A 20,643-nucleotide genomic window follows, 5' to 3' on the forward strand; every position below is an offset into this window, starting at 1 on the left:
TCACAGTCACGGTCCTCCTGTTGTTCATCGATTTGCTCGAGCAGGCCCAGTAACGTCTCTATCATGCGATTGTTGTTACTGTGTTTGGCATATCGAATACATCATGGGTAGCTTGCCAGGCTCTGCCATGAGGGCGAGATACTCTTGGTAGCTTGCCGGGCTCTCCAAGAGGGGCGGAGGAATCGAACTCGCGTCAGCCATGTTGGCTGCGTGCAAGGCAAACGCCCTACCTGCTGTGCTATGAATTGTTATATTTCATCTGGGGGCATAAAATCCTTGTCTGTGGGTTTACTAAGCTGTTGTTGCTAGTAGAGCCTCATGTGTTACTGTTTCTGTTCACTGAGCTTAGCTATCTTCTACGTCACTTTTCCATCTAATTTGGCGTGCTCCTACTGGGAAGTCAGCATGGTAGAGTTTGGAGGTGTCTCCCGAAATTCCAGAATATCTAAGTGATCTAAGTGAGAAATGAGCTTACAGGGTGGTGGTTGTGGAGTGTGAGTGTGGCTTTTAGGAGTTCCTGAAGCACAGGGGTGGTGGGGGCGGAGGCTGCCTGTGCCTACCCTGAGGAGACCTAGAGTTCTCACTCTGAAGGTGGCTGTACCTGAAGTTTTTTTGCGTCTCCAGAGCTCAGCTGTGACTCAGTGAAATTGGACCATTGTCATATCAGCAGCTTTGGGAGTGTGAGTGTGACTGCAGGAACATTGGTAGGGCGGGACCTGGCCTCTCCCCCTCCCAAGGGCGCCCCCCAGTCACTTCTAACCTTCATCCCTATGTTAGTTTTAAGCAAATTTCAGACATCTTTATACTTTCGTCCATAACTTTTATGGATGAGATACATATATACATATATACACATATGTATTTATACATGTGTACATGCATGCGTATAAAGTGTAATATGTACATAAACCTATAGTGCATATATGTGCACATACTCCTTTCTAGAAGTATTGTAGTATTGTCACCGTAGTATTGTCACTTTACAAAACGTTATGATATTTAACAGTATCATCAAGGGCTTTCGAGTTCAAATTCTTGACGGCATAAAAAATGTTACCATTTTAACAGTTTAAAAGTATTAAGGTCCTGATCTGGAGAGAGAACTTCAAGGGCTGGAGCACAAGCTCTCCATGCAGAAGGCCCATTTTGATTTCAAGCACCACATGGTCACCTGAGTACCACCAGCAGTGACCCACATGTACGGAATAAGGAGTATCTCCTGAGCACCGCTGGATGAGGGTCTTAAACAAAATGCAAAGAATAATCAGGGTTCAAATAAGATCTATGCATTGTGATTCCTTCATGTATCTTCTAGATTTATTTTATTTTTGCTTTCTTTTTGGGTCACACCCAGCAATGCACAGGGGTTACTCCTGGCTCATGCACTCAGGAATTACTCCTGGTGGTGCTCGGGACCATATAGGATGCTGGGAATTGAACCCTGACTGGCCACATGCAAGGCAAATGCCCTTCCCACTGTGCTACTGTTCCACCCCGTAGATAAATTTTAATCTCCAGGTCCTCCTAATGCTTCCACCTGAAATTTGTTAAAAAAAAAAAAAACCAAACTAGTGTTTCTTGTGATTTTCACTGTCTGGAATTTGTTTATCGCTTCATTACAGCTACAGTTGACCTGATACTAGTTATTTCTTTTAGGTAAGTTGATAGATTCTGATTAAGTTCAGTTCTGTTTTTTTTTAATCACTATTTCATGTGACACCTTGCTTCTCTCTTAGGAGATTTATGCTCTCTGGTTGTGCCTCTTTTTGTGGTATTAGCAAGTATTTATTCTTCATTAGGAATTACAAAGCAGCTATATCTAAATTAACTTTTTAAAAATTAGATGGACTATATCAATAAAGAGAAGTATCCTCTTTGAAGAACAAATTTGTTAATATAAAAATAATGTCTTTGGATTTTATAATCAGCTTCCTTCTCTATGATGATGATATGATAATGACTATTTGAGACACACCTGATTTTGCTCTGTGCTCAGAGGTCACTCCTGGCAGTGCTCAGGGGATCATATGTGGTCCTGGGGATGGAAACCAGGTTGACTGTGTGGATGGCAAATGACCTCCCCTGTTGTATTATCTCTCCAGCCCTAGCTTATTTCTGAAACTAGCACAACAATCACAACAAAATAGTCTTAAAAGCTAACAGTGGAGACAGATAATTGTGACCAAGGCTGAGGTCTGGCCAGCATGAGTAATCTGGTTTGGAAAGTGCCCCCTCAGTTGCCCTGGAGAAGGGTTTTCAGGAGAGGACAGAGCTATCCTCTGTAGGCTGAACTGAGGAAGATTAAGACACTTGTGAGGTGCTCTTCGGAAAAGTGTTACCCCCAACGTCACATGCCCAATCTGAAGGAAGGATGAAAGACAGAATGTTGCTCTCCATTGGCAGCGAAAAGGACTAGAGTCAAGGAAGAAAAACCTGCTGAAACAGCCGTACTCAGGCTGGAGCTTCCTGAGACAGGCCTTGTCAGTAAGGACATGACTATACTTAAAAAAAAAATTTTTTTTTATTAGTGAAACACCATGAGATACAGTTGTAGACTTACAAGTTTTTGTGCTTGGGTTTCAGTTATACAATGATCGAGTACCATCCCACCACCAGTGCCCATTATCCACCCCCACCAATCCCAGTATCCCTCCCACCCCCATCCCCCATCCCACCCTGCCTCTGTGTCAGGGCACTCCCTTTTGTTCTCTCTCTCCTTTTGGGTGCTGTGGTTTGCAGAGGAGGCATTGGGTGACAATCATGTTCGGTCTATAGTCTACTTTCAGCATGCATCTCCCATCCTGGGCGGATCTTCCCAGCACCCTTTATTTGGTGCTCCCTTCTCTATCTGAGCTGCCTTTCCCCCTAGAGTGTGCGACTGGCCTCGAAGCCATGGAGTGAACCTCCTGGTATTTATCACAGCTGTTCTTGGGCGTTAGTCTCTTATTTTGTTACTTTGTGTTACCCAGATGAATGCAATCTTTCTAAGGACATGACTATATTTTGGTAGGCAAACTTGTTGTTTCTGAAGACTTTCTGATAAAGTGAAATACACCAACAGATAAAGCATTACAAATCAGAATTAGTGTGAAAAGTAAATCTACTGAAGCATCAAATATATATTGGAATGTTCAGATATGGACAGTAAATACTTACTGTGCTTCTTAAATTCATGAGTATAAATTTGAGCTTAAATATTCTGCTGAAAACTGTATGGGTGATGCTGGATTCCGCACTCACCAACATCAGGTCCAAGAAAAGGTATATTTGCTCAAATCACTTCTATTCAAAATTATACTGGAAGTTCCAGCAAGGGAAATTAGGAAAAATAAGTAAACAGTGCAGCCAAGTTGGGTAGGAAGATGTAAAATTATGTTCACAGATACCTAATCTCGTAGATAGAAATACTAAGAAATACACTGAAAAACCATATGAATAAATTCAGAAAGGTTGTGAGACAAATGACCAGTTCATAAAAATGTATTACTTTTCATATCCTAAACAATGGATATTCTAGAGTATTGAGAAACCAATTTAATTTCCAATGACATCAGAGAGAATAAATTACATATAACTATAGTAAGAGAAATGGAAGTTTAATACACGAAAACTACAAAACATATGAAAAAAATTTAAAAGCGTCAGCTGGAGAGATAGTATAGTGGATAGGCCCTTACCTTGAACACGGCCAGCCCATTTGGTGTCTGGCATTCCATATGGTCCCCCAACTGCCAGGAATAATTTCTGCGTGCAGAGCCAGGAGTAAGACTTGAGCACTGCTGAGTGTGATCCCAAAACCAAGGGGGGAAAAAGGGAAAAAAATGTTCATATGTTTAAATACTTAATATTGTTAAAATGACACTATTCTTCAAATTTATCTGTAAATCTAACACATTAGTCAAAATCCCTGTTGATACTTTCTTCCAGAAACGGATGAGTTGGACCTAAAATTCACTTGGAAAAGCAAGGAACCTTGAGTGTCCAAAACAGTTTTCAAAAAGGACAAAGTTGTAGAACTCATACTTTCTGATTCCAAAACTACAAAGCAATTTTAATCAGTATAGACCAAGGGAATAATATAAACCAAGGGAATAGAATTGTTATAAAGAAATACCTAACATTGTAGCAAATCAGTTTTTGTTAACAGTGTCAAGTCTTAGTATCAATGGTAAAATAATGGTCTTTTCAATAAAGGGTTTCTTGGATAGCCACATGCTAAAATATAATTTGAAATTTATTTCATACCATATATAAACATTGGCTAACATGGATCATAACTAAGCATATTTTCTTCTATTATATATATTTATAGAAGTATTATAAGTTTAAAATTATTAAAGGTAAATGTCAGAATAGAAGAAAATCTTAATTTTCTTGGATTACAGTTTTTTAGGTATAATACCTAAAACAAAATCAACAAAATAAGTAGATAATTGAGATTTCTCCAAATTAAAAAAAAAAACTTTTGTGTGAAATACATTTCCATCATGATTGTGTGTGTGTGTGTGTTTGTGTGTGTGTGGGGGGTGTAGTTAGAGGGGTGATGAAGTAGTTCAGAGTACATGTCTTTTATGCTCTAGATGCTGAGTTTAGTTCTTGGCACTGCCTGCCTATTGCCAGCCGTGACCTTGGTGGCTCCCGTTTCAACCACACATAGAACGGTTCTAGGTCTTTGTCACCAGATAAGAAACAGAACCAGAGACGTTTGAATATAAGAGCTTGATTCTGAAATTTCAACTAGCCAAATAATAGTTGAAGTTTCAACTACACAATTTTAACAAGTAAGAAATTTACTCCAGCCATCGTAAGTAGTGGTAGTTGATAGTGGGATGTAAGTGTTGGACAACTCACCAGCATAGGTAAGTAATCTAGGTAGGCAGCAGCAGTTCAAGGGCTTTCCTATGAGTTGGTTGCATAAAGAAACAAATGTCTTTATTGCTATTTTATAATATGAAATGTCCTAAAGAAAGAAACCATCCATTAAGGGTCTTCTTATCCTTGCCTTTCATATTAAAAATTGTTTGAGGAGGGCCAGGAGGAGGACGTTAACCACAGCGGGCAGGGGTGGGGAGCACAGTTAGGACAAAGAAGAGACCATTATGACGATGATAGCTGGAAAAGATCACTGTGGACAAGAACTGGGTACTGAGAGGAGGTAAAGGGATATGCATGATAACACTTCAGTAGCAAACCACAGTGCCTGAAGGATAAGGGGAGGGGAGAGAAGAGAGGGAGGAGAGAGAGATAGAGATAGATAGATAGATAGAGAGAGAGATGTTGCCATGATGGCAAACTGGTTGGGGAGCAGGCTGGGAAGGAAACTGGGGGCATTGGTGGCGAGAAATATATAGTGGTGAAGAGATGGGTACTAGAACATTGGATGACTGAAACTCAATCATAAACAATTTCTAACTGAATATATACTCACTGTATCCCCATCACTGTTATCCTGTTGGTTGTCAAATTACTCGAGCGGGCGCCAGTAACGTCTCTATTCCTCCCAGCCCAGAGATTTTAGAAGCCTCTTCTTACTCCTCTTTTCCCAATGATTGGAAGCTCTTTCGGAGTCAGGGGAATGAGACCTAGTGTCGTTACTGTATTTGGCATATCGACTATACCACTGGGAGCTTGCCAGGCTCTGCCCGTGCAGGCGGGATACTCTCGGTAGCTTGCTGGGCTCTCTGAGAGGCATAAATGAGTAGGAAGTGTCTAATAACGTTGTCTCGCGGCTGCTGTATAAATCATGGTGGTTCAAAATCGCACGGTAGCACTGTAGCACTGTCCTCCCATTGTTCGTCAATTTGCTCAAGCGGGCACCAGAACGTCTCCATTGTGAGACTTGTTGTTACTGTTTTTGGCATATCGAATACGCCACGGGGAGCTAGCCAGGCTCTGCCGTGCGGGCGGGATACTCTCGGTAGCTTGCCGGGCTCTCCGAGAGGGATGAAACAATCGAACCCGGATCAGCCACGTGCAAGGCAAACACCCTACCTGCTGTGCTATCGCTCCAGCCCTATTCAAAATAAAATAAAATAAACAATTAAAAATATTTGATGTGACTACTACAAGAAGATATCTGGTGTCATAGTGAAGAGTCTGGCTGGCTGTGGAAGTGCTTAGCAGACGGGCTAATAATGACCCGACTCAGTGTTGTATGCTCCATCCCTCTCTCTTCTTGAAACCTACTCCTCCTTTTCCTGATGACTTCTGCTGCCCGTTTGAGTCCCCAATGTCTCTCACCTGGATTCATGGAACAGCTATTAAATGGCCAGCTCTTTAAATAGTCACAGTCACTTTGCCGAAAGTCCTCCAGTGACTCCCAGCACTCTTGGAATAATGTGTAATACTCTCACAGAGGCTTTAAAGTTTTGGCTCTCCTCACCCCCCAAAGGGCTGACCCTGCCCTGTCTCTAACCTCTCCTCCCACAGCCCTACTCCTTGTAATCTACCCTTTGGCTGCACCCCATTTCTCATAGCTCCCCACTTTCACCTACCTGGTTCCGGCTGGCTGTTTCTGCTTCCGGGATCTTTCTTCTACCCTGGCTAACCCCTCTCATCTCTCCAATCGGCTCAGCCTTCAACTGCTGGGTTTGCTAATTGTCTCCAGGACTCCTTGGTTCTCCTCTTTACGTTAATACCCCCTCCTGTGTGCTCTCCAGGTGTGTGTGTGTGTGTGTGTGTGTGTGTGTGTGTGTGTGTGTATGTTATGACTCTACTGTGTGAGTGTGTGTACTTCACTTTGTGTGAGTGTGTGTGTGCTTCACTGTGTAGAAAGTGTACTTTTGCCCCTTAAATGTCCGTATCCTGGGGCAGCACACTGGGTGATCTCAGGGGTTGCTGGGATAACCAGGACAGATTACCCATGAAAATTCTTTGAGGAACAAAGTATTAAACAGATAAACAACCAGCAGTTACTTCCTGTGTTCTATGCAAAATAACCTTTCTTTATTTCCATCATAGGAGATGTAGCTGAACCCAGGCTTTTAACTACAGTCTCCATTGCTGTCTGCTGCTTCCGTGATCCTATCTTTGGGCTGATGTTTTAATTTTATTTTGGTTCTCTTAGTATTTTCAACCATCACTGTCTCGTCCTGCCTTTTCTGGTGGCCTCTACATTCTTAGTTTTCAATATTCACTGATGAATCCTGCAATTTTTTCTTTCCTCTTTTTGGAGTGACTTAACAGAAATTTATTCTCCTAAAAGCCCCAAGGAGAGGGGCTGGAGCAATAGCACAGCGGGTAGGGCATTTGCCTTTCACACGGCCAACCCGGGTTCGATTCCCAGCATCCCATATGGTTCTCTGAGCACTGCCAGGGGTAATTTCTGAGTGCAGAACCAGGAGTAACCCCTGTGCATTGCAGGGTGTGACCCAAAAAGAAAAAAAAATCCCCAAGGAGAGTAGTGAGAAATCAGGACCGTCAGAGGCCTCTCCCTTTGGGGGTGGGTTTATTCTAACTTCTCCGCACCTCCCCGCTTAGGGTGTTTTCTTTTTGCTCCTATTTATGACAAACTGTCTTTTCCTCTCAGAGAAGAACTCAGTGAAGGTTTAACATCATTTACAAGCTCTCTGAATTCACATAATCCTTGTTAGTGCATTTCTAGACATGTTGCCTGATTTCTTGTTCTAGTCTTTTAGATTTATTCAGTCATGCCCGTGAGAGATAGTACAATGGGTAGGGCATTGCATGCAGCCAAACCCAGGTTCAATACCCGACACCTCATATAGTCCTCTGAGCACTGTCAGGAGTAAATCCTGAGTTCAGAGCCAGAAGTAACTCCTGAGCATCAATGGGTGTGACTCCAAAACAAAAAAGAATTATTCAGCCAGAGAGATAATACAGGAGGTATGTCATCTCTGTCTTGCCTGAGGACAGCCTGGTTTGAATCATTGGCGTCACTTGAGTATCACATTGACAAGGGTCACTTCTGAGCACAGGTCCAGACATATACCCTGAGGACCACTGAATATGGTCCATCTAACTTCCCCCTAGAAGAGTCATCTGAGCACCGAGCTCTTTGTTGTCTCACCTGCTTTGCAGGGAAACTGCAGAACTGCCTCCCCCCTTCCGTTTTAGGAGGTCGGGTCATGGTAGCACCAGAGACTTGGTTTACTGCCAAGTCACCAAACACAAAGGTGCTCAAGGGCCATTGGTTCATGTGGGAACTCATCCCCCGTCCAAAAAGTCTCAAGGATGGAATATGTCTCTAGGTAAAATAGTTTAGCTATTGGAATGCAAAGGATTTGCAGAAGTGTACCCGGGGAAGAATAAAATAGCAGGAAAAAAACAGAAGAGGTCAAAAATAGCTTCAGGAGTACTCGGGGAACCGCCGTCATGGTGCAGACATGGCCAAGTCCAAGAACCACACCACGCACAACCAGTTTCGAAAATGGCACAGATATGGCATTAAGAAACCTTGGTCACAGCGGTATGTGCCTCTTAAAGGGGTAGACCCCAAATTCCTAAGGAACATGAGTTTTGCCAAGAAGCACAACAAGAAGGGCCTGAAGAAGATGCAGGCCAACAATGCTAAGGCCATGAGTGCCCGTGCCGAGGCCATCAAGGCCCTGGTGAAGCCCAAGCCGACCAGGCTCTGATCACAAAGAAGAACAGTCGCAAGCTCAGTCGACTTGTGTATATCGCTCACCCCAGGCTTGGGAAAAAAGCTTGTGCCCGCATTGTCAAAGGTCTCAGGCTTTGCCGGCCAAAAGCCAAGGTTGACACCAAGGATCTGACCAAGGTTAACGCCAAGGTTCAGATGAAGGCTAAAGCCATGGCTCAGATGAAGGCTAAGGCCAAACCCCAGAGTAAGACCCAGACGGCTCCAGCTTCAGCACCAACTCAAGCTGCCAAAGGTGCCCAGGCCCCTGCTAAGGCTCCCTAAGAGACTCCTGTCAGTGTGAGCGGGGAAGGACTGGTGTGATCTCTGGGCTGCCTCCAGTCGGGTCCTCCTGTGCTGTTTGTACAAATAAACCTGAGAGCAGGAAAAAAAATAGCTTCAGGCTGCAAATATGCCCACAAAGCATAGAATAAGAATGTTTAGGTTCTTTTAGATATATGGGACAGCATAGAATATGAGCATAGTATAGGAAACTGCCAGGAGTTTATATTTTCAGGATGCCCTTTGAAAGCAATGCAGAATACCCCAGCCTCTGGTCTTCATGTGCCTTCATGTACTCATTGAATGTTGATGTGCTTACTAACTCTCCTGAAAGCCAGCAGGGGCTCACCTACTGGGAGCCTGATGGGGGGGAGGGGGTGGGAGAGGGATATTGCATGGAATAAATGACCAGCCTGTGAGCTCAAGAATGACCCTAAAGCTTGGACAGTCCCTGAAGCTTGGACAGTCTGTGTGCGTTTGGCTCTTTATGTGTTTGTTGATCTTATTCTCTGTTTGATGGAGATTGGAGGTGCCAATTGGATTGGCATTAGACAAATGGCAAGCACCGGCTCACCCCGTCCCACCACCTACACTCAAGGAGGCACTTAGACTGTTCTTTCACTCTCCTATAGCTGATGCAGTTGTTCAGAACTCATCTTAGTAAACTCATTTTCTAGCATATTGGCCAGGGTCTCCCTAAATGCATCTCAAAATCATCAAGCCAGAGGCCCTGTGGTAATAAAAGAACATAACCTTTTGCTAAGAAGCAGAGGACCCAGGGCATAGCTGAGTTTTACAGAGGGTAGAATATCACTGAAAATGGAATCTTGATGGCCTCCCTGAAGAATCTAATGCTGCTCACTTAAAAGAGAAAATTCATCTGATGATGGGAATATTATAAATTCAGACAATGTTTTCTGAAGACCTGGTCATCAAGAATGGCAAAGGCTCTTATGACTATCTCCCTAAACTTTTTTTTCAAAAAAAAATCAATGTTGGTTGTTAAGTTTGGGAGAGAAAGTCCTCAACTGTACTTCTCAGCTTCTAGATTGGATTTCTGAGCCGTCTGAACTCTCCTGATGCCTCATTCTGACAACAGAATTGCCTTGCTGTTCTTTCTCTTCCTAATATGTGAAAATCAATGAGAAACAGAGAGAGCTCGCCAAGCCCACAGGCCCATTGCGTCTCATTCCTCTGCTAATTATGATAGCTGCTGGTGGAAATGTGCCCTGAACAGAACCCTGGGAGGATCAGGAGTGAGGGACCATTTCCAATGTGATTTTTCTGAAATGAAAGGATGATGCATTGCCACTTAATAAATTGTGTATTGCTTGAATAACACTGAAAGCAGGAGATCCAAACCACAGCAGCCAAATTTAAAAAAGTGCCTGTCAAAGAGGCAAGCTGGGGATGGGGGCCAGGTGGGAGGGAACCTGGGGACACTGGTGGCGGAAAGTTGACACTGGTGATGGTGGAGTTGGTGAGGCCCCCATGGGTGGCTTATGTGAGGAGAGAGGAGAGAGACAGCCACTTTCTCCTGATCTAACACTGTCACCCTGGGACCAGCTGGGAAGGCTCTTAGCAGGAAAGGAAAGCCAGTGCTAGGTCTTACCCAGGGCTTCCAGGCCTTTGTTCTAACTCACAGAAAAGAATTTCAGGAGCAGAGAGCAGTGAAGTAAAAACAGATCTTATTTAGAGGATTTTTGAGGAAGGGGAGGAGGGAGGGAGGGAGAGAGAGAGAGAGGGAGAGAGAGAGAGAGAGAGAGAGAGAGAGAGTAACATTCTCAGGAGGGAGAACACAGGTTTCTCCAAAGACAGAGAGAGCCCCAGTACACCTCTCAAGAGGGGAGATGAGGGCAACACATGTGTGTGTGTGTGTGGCGGGGGACACGTGGGAACAAGCAGCACATGGACTTGGACAGCATATGTGTACTTCCTTTGTTCAAGGTGTCTTTTATAGTGTTTCCCCAAACTGCCCCATGTGGAGCTTCTAGCTAGGTAAGAGTTCATTGCTAGGGTGGTTGCCAAGAGGGTAAAGTTTGGAGTGGTCGATGGTCCTCTCGAAATTCCTTTCCTTGGCCTTTGTTCCTGCTGAAGTTTCTCTACAAGGCTGTGGGGAGTGAGAGGCAGTTCCAGCCTTCTTTGAGTCTGTTGACACAGATGAATTAGGAATTCCATTGCCATAGGGGCCCTTCCCTATCTACCTGCCTGCATCAGTGGGGCTGCTGCCAGAACCCTAAAACTCAATTATGAATGGTTCTGTGAATCACGGTGTCATAATAAAAATAAAGTCGGCATACTGTTTAAAAAACACAAATTGTATGTTGCTCGAATAAAGGAAATACTGCTAGCTATTCAACACTGTAAAATATGGCAGTGCCATGAAATTGAGGAGCTATGAAAAGTGCTTTAAGAATCATGAGTTAAAGAAAATGAAACTTGAACTCATAGTTTATTCCTGTAGAGTGGAGATTATTATTTGTGTTTCTGAAATCAAGGGAAAAGGGACATTCTTCCAAACCTTGGAAAATATGATGGCTGCTGCCAGTGTAGACTGGAGTCAAGTTCTGGCTGTTGCCATCGTTGGAGAGTTATTTAGATTATCTCAGATGGTTGGGCACATGGAATTCTTCTGAGCACTATTATTGTCACTGTTATTAGTTTTGCATTGCCCTTCTAACAAATCACCCCAAAGCTGGTGACTTAAAATAACACACATTTAAGGGACAGGAGGTGACTTGACCAAGCTTACAAGTGTGAGCCCGTCAGTTCAATTTCCTCTGCTGCCCGCAGGCGTTGCTGTGAGTTACAGACAGCTCTGCTGTTCGTGATTCCTGACCACAAGCATTTCTGGCTATTCTACAATCAAGGATATGCAAGCACAGTAAGAGAAGGGCACACCTCTCAGCTTCATCTAAATATGTGTGAGCACCAGGATCAGGAGTGCAACCCTCTGGTAAGTGCACGGGCAAGTACTAAAGGTGTGTGAGCCCTGACCAGAGCTTCAGTCAAGTGTGTGTGGGTGTGTGTTGATTTCTGGTCATCTCAACATCAATAGGGAGGGGAGAAACACACATGGATCCTTTCTCAGCTCTGAGGCCAGAGCCTGAAGTCAGCTGCACAGTGTCACAGGGCTGCATGTCTGTGCAGCCTCAAAGAACCTGCTGCCTGGCACTCTTTACAATAGCTAGAATCTGGAAAAAACCTGAGTGCCTGAGAACAGATGACTGGTTAAAGAAACTTTGGCACGTCTACACAATGGAGTACTATGTAGCTGTTAGAAAAGATGAAGTCACGAAATTTACATACAAGTGATACCACATGGAAAGTATCATGTTCAGCGAAATGACTAAGAAAGAGAGGGATAAACATAGAAAGATTGCATTCATCTGGGGAACATAAAGTAACAAAATAGGAGACTAACACCCAAAAGTGGCAGAGATTAGTACCAGGAGTTTTGCTCCATGGCTTGGAGGCCAGCCACACATGCTAGGGGAAAAGGCAGCTCAGATAGAGAAGGGAGCACCAAATAAAGAGTGTTGGGAGGATCCTCCCAGGATGGGAGAAGCATGCTGAAAGTAGACTATAGACCAAACATGATTGCCACTCAATGCCTCTTTTGCAAAACACAACACCCAAAAGGAGAGAGAGAACAAAAGGGAATGCCCTGCTACAGAGGCAGGGTAGGATGGGGGGGGGAATGGGGGATGGGAGGGATACTGGGATCCATGGTGGTGGGAAATGGGCACTGGTGGAGGGATGGGTGTATGAGAAGCCGGGGATGGAACCTGGGTCGGCCGTGCACAAGGCAAATGCCCTTCCCACTGTGATACTGCTCTGGCCCCATAACCATGCTTTCCTGATGCTGTGAAAACACCCTAACCCTGGTGGGTCCTACTTAGTTAGATGCAGGTATGTCCCCATCGAAGCTCAGTTTATGGAGGGGAGCTGCAAAGTCTCCTACTTCTGGCTGAGGGCGGGGTGGGGGGGGACGTGAGCTGGAGAGTGCAGGACGGAAGTGATAGACACTCACGCTGAAACCATTGTAGAAATAGGAATCGAGGAACTGTGCACATTTGCCTCTGAAGCTGCTTCCACCTTTTTTCAAACGAAGAAACCAGGTGAAGAGAAGTTGAGTCACTTTCCTAAATTCACAGAGTTGTCAAGTGGCAAGTCAAACTCAAACCTCATCTGTCAGGCTCCCAAACTCACAGTCTTTTAATTATACTCCAAAGTAGACAAGGCAGATGTATAGTTTTAAAGGTTGATGGATGACTGATGGATGACAGAGTCCATGGAAATGGAGACATAAAGATTGAGGAATCAGAGCAAAACTCTGAAGGGAAATTTATTTTCACTGCAAACCCAGTGGCAGGGAACTCAGAGCGACACAGAGGGAATGTCTATTGGGGCCCCTTCAGGTATTAAGGGTCAATGCCATCCCCCTTCACCTCTCCAGCAAGTCATTTTTGTTCACGTGACTATGAGGGGGTTGATGCCAGCCTGAAAGGCCTCTGACAGAACCACAAGCTCATGTGTTCTTTCTACATGTTGTGATTCCCCAAGTGTTCACTAGGTCCTGTTGGGAAATCTGTGAATTTTCTTCAGTCTGGGGTGGTTCTCAGAGGGGTCCAAGACACAGAGAGAGCAGTTTTGGATCTTAGCCTACTATTGTTTGGAATCCACACTGCTCCTGGCATTCTAATAGAAGCTGAAGAGCACACTTGGAAGGCAGCCGGGCTGCTCCAAGAGTCCGGAGTCTCCTCTCCCCACTGAGCAGCAGGAGAGTTTCCAAAGCTAGTGAAGAGTTTCCATACTAAAGTTTTGCTTTGCTGGGATGGCAGAAATCTTCAAATGCTTGTTCTAATAAGCAGAACACTGCAAGTGTTCGAATAGGTGAAGAAAGGTGGAAGGGAAGTGCTCACAACAAGCTTTTTGAATTTTGCGGTTCTCAGTGCACATGAAAGTTATATTTCCAGTTATACATAGCCAATTGTGTAAATGCACAAAACTACCTTTATCAATTTGAAATACTTTATTCGGGGCTGGAGAAATGGTATAGGGGCTAAGATGCTTGCTTACACATGACAATCCCGGTTATTGTTTCTTGAACCCATTGAACATCCTCATCATTGTGTCACCAAAGACACTGTCTGAGGATTTATTGGTGTTGTTCATGCCTTTGATGATAATGTTTCTGCTCATTGAATAGGTTTCTATGTGCTTCCCCCATTGTTGTTCTAGTGTTCTTGATGTGCTGGGGGGTGAGTTTTTGTAGTTACCTCTCTGGAAGAATCTTAACACCTTGGGGATTAAGCTGGTAGTTGTTCTCTGTCTTCTTTGCCCATCCTCACAGAATGATTGGAAGAATCACTGTGAGAAGCAAGTCATTTGTTGAGTAAGCCTGTCACGAGGCCACAGAAACGGGTGTGCACTTTCAGGAGTTATGGTATGAGCCCTTAGGATGGCGCAGGTCGGGTGTGGAGGTTATTGGGACTCACCGAGTAGGGTGGGGCCCTGCCTCCTATGATAAGACCTGGACGCGAGCCTCACCTGGGGTGGAGGATTGAGTGCAAAAGAATGCCAGAAATTCACCTTTATATAGTGAAGGTTTGCTTTGAGGTTGATGGTTGCTGACTGGCTAGGGAGTGATTATTGGAGAATGAGGTGTTTGGGATAATTAGAAAAAAAGACAACAGTGAAGTTCACTGCATCAATGAATTCTTTTCACAAAAGTTTTTTTTTTTTGTAGCATATAGGGCACTTGCCTTCCATATTGCTGACCCAAGCTTATTTCCTGGCACCACACATTGTACCTTTGTCCTGCCGGGAGTGATCCCTGAACACAGAGGCAGGAGTAAGCCCTGAGCAAGTTGAATGTGACCCCCAAACAACAACAATAAAAGAAGAGTGAAAGAAAAAAAAAGTAAGCTACTTTCTTGGATTTTCTTCCATAAAGTCGCAAGTTCCCATCAGTTCCAGTTTTAAATGAGATGGCAGCAACCTTGTTACATCTTCATGCTGTGATTCTAATTGGAATTTTTGTCCCATTTCCACCACATCTGAAGTTACTTTTTCCATTATAGTCTCAACATCCTCCAAGTCATCCACAAATATCGAAAACAACTTCTTCCAAACTTCTGTTAATACTCATAGTTTGGTCTCCTGCCATCAATCACAAATGTTCTTCATAGCAAGTCAAATTGTGAATCTTTTCTAGAAGGTTTTCAATGAACTCTGGTTAGATTCATCAGAGTCATCACTATCTATTGCAGTTACAGCCTTATGAGAATTTTTAGGGTCTTTTTTTGGTTCACACCCAGTGGTGCTCAGGAATTATTCCTGGATCGGCACTCAGGGACCATTCCAGGTGATGCTCAGAGGATCATATGTGGTGCCGGGAATAAACCCAGGTTAACAGTACACAAATCAGTTGCCCTACTCTACCTCTGTGGTCCCTTTGAAATGTCTTTCTTAAAGAAGACTTGAAAGCTATAATGATTCCCAATCCTGCTGCTTCAGAATGGAAGTACTTACAAACATGGAAACAACGTTCATCTCCTTGCATTTTTTCCCAAAGTTCTTGGGTTGCCAGGTGTACTGCCAATGAACAGGATTATTGTGAGTAGAATACTTTGTTCTAAGAACTGTATCCCAGCAATGGGCTTCAAATATTTAAAAAAATATTATAAACAGATGTGCTGTCATCTGGGATTTCTTCTTTTTACAAATCACAGGCAAAGTTGAGTTAGCATTATGCTTGAGGGCCCTAGGATCTTCAGAATGATAAATGAGTATCCGAATGTCCGGTCTCCAGTTGCATTAACCACTAACAAAGGACTGCCAGCCAGTCCTTTGAAGCTTTGGGTCCCGTATTGGCTTAGAGAAGTCTCTCTCTTCTTTTACTGATTGAGGTTCTATGGTTTACAATATTATTAAAGATGGTTTCCCATGTACATAAATCCAATACCACATCTGTCACCCGTTTACCCACCTCCTTTTCTCAAGGATCCCAAAGCCCCTCTCTTTCAAACCCTCCACTCCCCACAGATTTAGTTTTGTGGATCGGTTCTCCCATTGTGCTGCCTCTGGCCCGTTGTTGCTACTTGGCGGTGTATCTCTAAGTCCCACATAAGAGATCTATCACTTTCCTTCTGACTTTTCTCAGCATGATACTCTCCAGTTCCCTCCAGTTGACTTCTCTCTCTAGATGACTTAGAAAGAATGTCCTAGATGACTTCTTTCACTTAAAGGCTGTTCTTTTGCATTCGCTTGTGTAGTGTAGCCACCTTCATCAGTAGTCTTAGCTGGACCTTGTGGAGAACTTGTTGCAGCTTATATGTCAGAATTTGGTTGCTTTTATTTGCACTTTGATAATATAGAGATGGCCTCTTCCTTTACACCTCATGATCCAATCTCTGATAGCTTCGTACTTCTCTTCTTCTCTTTCTTTACTACCCTCAGCTGGAATAGAATTTGTACTTTTCTCTGGATGGGGCTTTAGCTTTAGGGAATGTGGTTGGTTTGATCTTTTGTCCAGCCCAGTAAAGCTTTCTCCACATCAGCAACAAGCTGTTACCCTTTCTTGTCATTTGTGTAAACACTGAATCAGCACTTCTAATTTCTTTCAAGAACCTTGCTTTTACACTCACAATATGGCTGTTTTGGTACAAGACGATTTAGGCCTCTCCTTAGCTCCTGATTCACTTCGCTTATTCAGCGTTTTCTTTTCGAAATTTTGACTTACAGCAAGAGACATGTGAGTTCCTTTCACTTGAGCACTTAGAAGCCACTGGATAAATTGGCCTGATTTCTTTTTATTTCCTTCAGCAACACTATATTATTTTTAATTAAAATTTAAAAAATCGAATCACAGTTACAAAGTTGTTCATGATTGGGTTTCAGTCATATAATATTCCAACACTCATGCCTTCATCAGTGTACATTTCCCACCCCCAGTTTCCCTCTCCCCCACCCTCCACCTGCCTCTATGGCAGGCATTTTTTGTATCTCTCTCTCTTTCTATCTCTTTGCTTTGGGGACTTATGATTTGCAATATAAATAATGAAAGGTTATCAAGTACATCCATTTACCTACTATCAACACTCAGTTCCTGTCCAAAATGATCATTTCCAACTATTATTGCCATGTTGGTCCTTTCTCGATCCTAACTCCCCTTCACCCCAGACACACTCTTGTAGCTGTATAGTCTCTTTTAGGGGCAGCCAGGGGGGCCCCCGACAGCTCTCCCTCTTGCCACTCACCTTCGGGGTGGGCCTGGGCCGCTCACCCAGCTGGGGCAGCCAGGGCCCTGGGGCAGACAGCAGAGGAGGGCCAAGCTGGTTGATTGATCAGATGCCATTTAATTCCATTCTCCCCACACGCCTGCCTGCCCCAGCCTCTCTGAGCCTCCCATTCTAGTCTCCACTGCCTCTCATTCCTGTCTCCTTCTGTCTATCCTACTCATCTCTCCGTGGTCCATCTGGTCCATCTGGCACGGATGGGCTCTTTATCTCCACATGCCTGCCCCTGTATTATTCTTCTACGTTCTTCTCTCTCTGTCCCCCTTGCTATTCTCTCCGCGGTCCATCTTGCTGCCCTGCTCTCTCCTCTCTCTCCAACTCTCTTGCCTCTCCAACTCCCTTCCCTCTCCAACCAGCTTTCTTGTTCTCCAGCTCTCTTCCTCTCCAACTCCCCAGCACTCTGGGCTGACTCTGCACCGAGTCAGGTAGCAAAATCAACATAAGAAAGCTCTTCCCGAGGGCTCAGCAGGTTCAAAGGGAACATCAAATAAGAGGTATTCCAAAGCCCTTCCTGACTGCCCAAGGGCAAAATAGCCCTTAAGGTCATCCTGTTGTCGGTGATTGCCTCAAGCAGGCACCAGTAATGTCTCCTTCTGTCCTAGCCCTGAGATTTTAAAAAGTGCCACATTCAAGGCTCTTTCAGGGTTAGGACAATGAGACCTATCATTGTTACTGGTATTTGGCATTTGGGTACGCCACGGGGAGCTTGCCAGACTCTGCTGTATGGGCACATTACATTCGGTAGCCTGCCAGGTTGTCCAAAGTAAGAACGAGATAATAAGATGTCTCCTGCAGAGTCTCCTGCCCCCGTGCCTGGCTGTCCTTGCCGGGGCCCCTTGGAGGGGGCGGATTGTTTCCCTCCCCACCCCGAGCAGAGCCCTGGCAGCGGAAGACCTCCAGAACCAGCTACAACCATGCTGAGACCACTCTCCACACGCATGAAGGAATCGGCAGTGGAACACAGGCATGCGGGTCCCGGAGCTGAGATCTCCAAGCCTGCTTGGATTGGGGCTGAGCATCCTCCACCCAGATCCTCCATCTTCCAGTAGGCAGTGGTCACACCCACAAACTGCCCCCAGTGCCAGGTAATCCTATCAATGGCCAAGACCTAGAGACTATAAAACCCAGCTCCCGGAAGAGAACAGCGCAGAGTCTCCTGCCCCCCGCGCCTGACTGTCCTCGCCGGGACATATGTTGTTCATATGCCAAACACAGTAACAACAAGTCTCACAACGGAGATGTTACTGGGCCCACTTGAGCAAATCGATGAACAACGGAAGGTCAGTGCTACAATGCTACAAGTAATCTGGACCTCTAAACAAGCTCAGGATATGATGACAAGGGTTGAAGGGGAAAGATGCTCACAAACAAATAGCTAAAAGTGACTAAAGAGACAGACCGTCACTTGAGTTTGAGATCATAAAAGTTGTCTCCCTTGTGACTGTCACTCCAGATACAATAATTTTCCTTGCTGCAGTAAGAAATGTTGCTTTACGTACCATTTGTTATTGTTTGCAAGTCACACCTTTACTTTGGTTTTAAGTTCAGATCATAATAAAAGTACGTTGGAGGGAAAGTCAAAAGCTGTGAGTACCTGAAATATTGGAATTCCCTATTTCCCCAAAGGTAGCACTGGGCAGTGAAATATAACATATGGGTCCTCCCATATGGAATATAACATATGGGTCCTCCCCTCCTTTGAGAATTCTGAAATCACTGAAATCCTAATGAGTCTATTGTGGTCTTTGAAAAATCTGTATTGACCTTCAATGCCAGTGTTAGAATCAAGAAAGATTCTCTAGGTATGTTTTGCAAAGCATAAAACTTGGATCAGTGAGGCAGAAAATGTCACAGCACTAGAGGTCACAGATGTGCTTTCAGTGTGATCCTGCAGGCAAAAGGAAGATAAAGTAGGAATGTCAACTTCCAGAAGCTTCCCTCAGTGGCCCTGAAAGAACTCAGTTCTGGAGAACTGATTTCATGAGAAAAGGTACTTCTAACCAGCAAATGTCAGCTAACAACAGAGTTTTAAATGTAAGGTTTCCAAATATCTGTGCCGTATTTGATTCCACCCCCCCCCCCCGCAGCCCCCAATTGAAAATTGTGACCACATGCACAAACAGTTTATTCTCTTGACCTTCTTAGAGTGTGAAGTTGAGGGGTGTTAAGGACATTGTAGAGCATCCACGATGCCTACCCACGCACATGTCGCTTCTTGTCTTATACAACTGGAACCCTGAATCAATTAAACAAAGGTCCTTTGCTCCTCCTATCCCTATCCCCCATGAGTGTTGACCACTTCCTCCTAATTTCTGCCCATAGGATTCTGACTCTTTCAACCATCTCGTGTAAGTGAAATTATATAGTATATGTCTTTGCGCTTCATAGCAATATCCCACTCCTGTGGACCAGCTGTCTTAAACCCTAAAGTGGTCTCTCTCTCTCTCCCTCTCTGTCTCTTTCTCCCTCTCTTTCCATCATGGCCTTACCTTATTAAGTTGCCAAGAACTGCAAATACTAATAAATGTTTCCTCAGTGTGATGTTAATGGTTTAATAGATGCAAATTCTCACCAGAGAAATAAATCTTAGACATCACTGATTAACTGAAAATATTTAGGTTGGATTGAAAAATAGAGGTGGGGGAACACGTTTAACAGTACAGGCCAGAGCCAGATCAACAGAATTGAAATCTTGGGGGTAAACTCAAGGCATCTATCTGTTTTTTTTCCAGCTTCTCCAGAGATGTCACTGTGCAGTCAAAGCTGAGAGTTGCTGTCTAAAGTGGTGCTAAGACCATGGCTTTCAGTTATGCATACATTAGAATAATAATCGGCGGAGTTTTTAAAAAGATGTCCAATTCCCAAGGCCTGTCTCAGACCAATTCAACCAGAATCACTGGGGAGGAGTCTGGGCAATAGTGTCCTTCAAACAACTCCCAAGAGACACTAACATGTGGTTCAGAATGAAAACCAAAATTGCTACAAGCTAATTTTATTTTGAGAAATTACAATAAATTATTTGTGTTGTAAAGCAAAACTCATTATTAAATTTATGGATGATTTTTTCCCCCACCTTAAAACAAACTAATGTAAGGCTTCATCGCTTCATCTGTGGTTTTAGTTTTCTTGAAAACAAAGTGGCAAATGTGGTCTGAGCCTGGATTGCAAAAGAAATCTCTGTTCCAGAAGCAGAAATTAGAGAACTCATAAATAAATCACTTTTATTTTAGAAGTTCTTCTTATGAGTTATTTACATTTAGTGCAGATGATTTAAACAATAGAATAAGTAAATATTGCCAGATATCAACACTCAACTTCTAAATGTATATCAAATTTCTTATTTCCCTTAATTTTTTCTTTTAGTTATAAATACATTTTTATTGTACAGTTGGCCCTGGAACAACATTTCCAGGGATGTAAAACTGCAGTCAGGTAATATATTTTGGTGTCAATTGCACA

General features: G+C 43.9%; 1 pseudogene; it reads left to right on the forward strand.

The window, feature by feature from the left end:
- Positions 1 to 8,323: 8,323 nt before the first annotated feature.
- LOC130033451 (60S ribosomal protein L29-like) lies at positions 8,324 to 8,993 on the forward strand (annotated as a pseudogene).
- The last annotated feature ends 11,650 nt before the right edge of the window (positions 8,994 to 20,643 follow it).

The sequence above is a fragment of the Sorex fumeus genome, unplaced genomic scaffold (genome assembly GCF_029834395.1).
Source record: "Sorex fumeus unplaced genomic scaffold, SorFum_2.1 ptg000006l, whole genome shotgun sequence".
NCBI lineage: Eukaryota > Metazoa > Chordata > Mammalia > Eulipotyphla > Soricidae > Sorex > Sorex fumeus.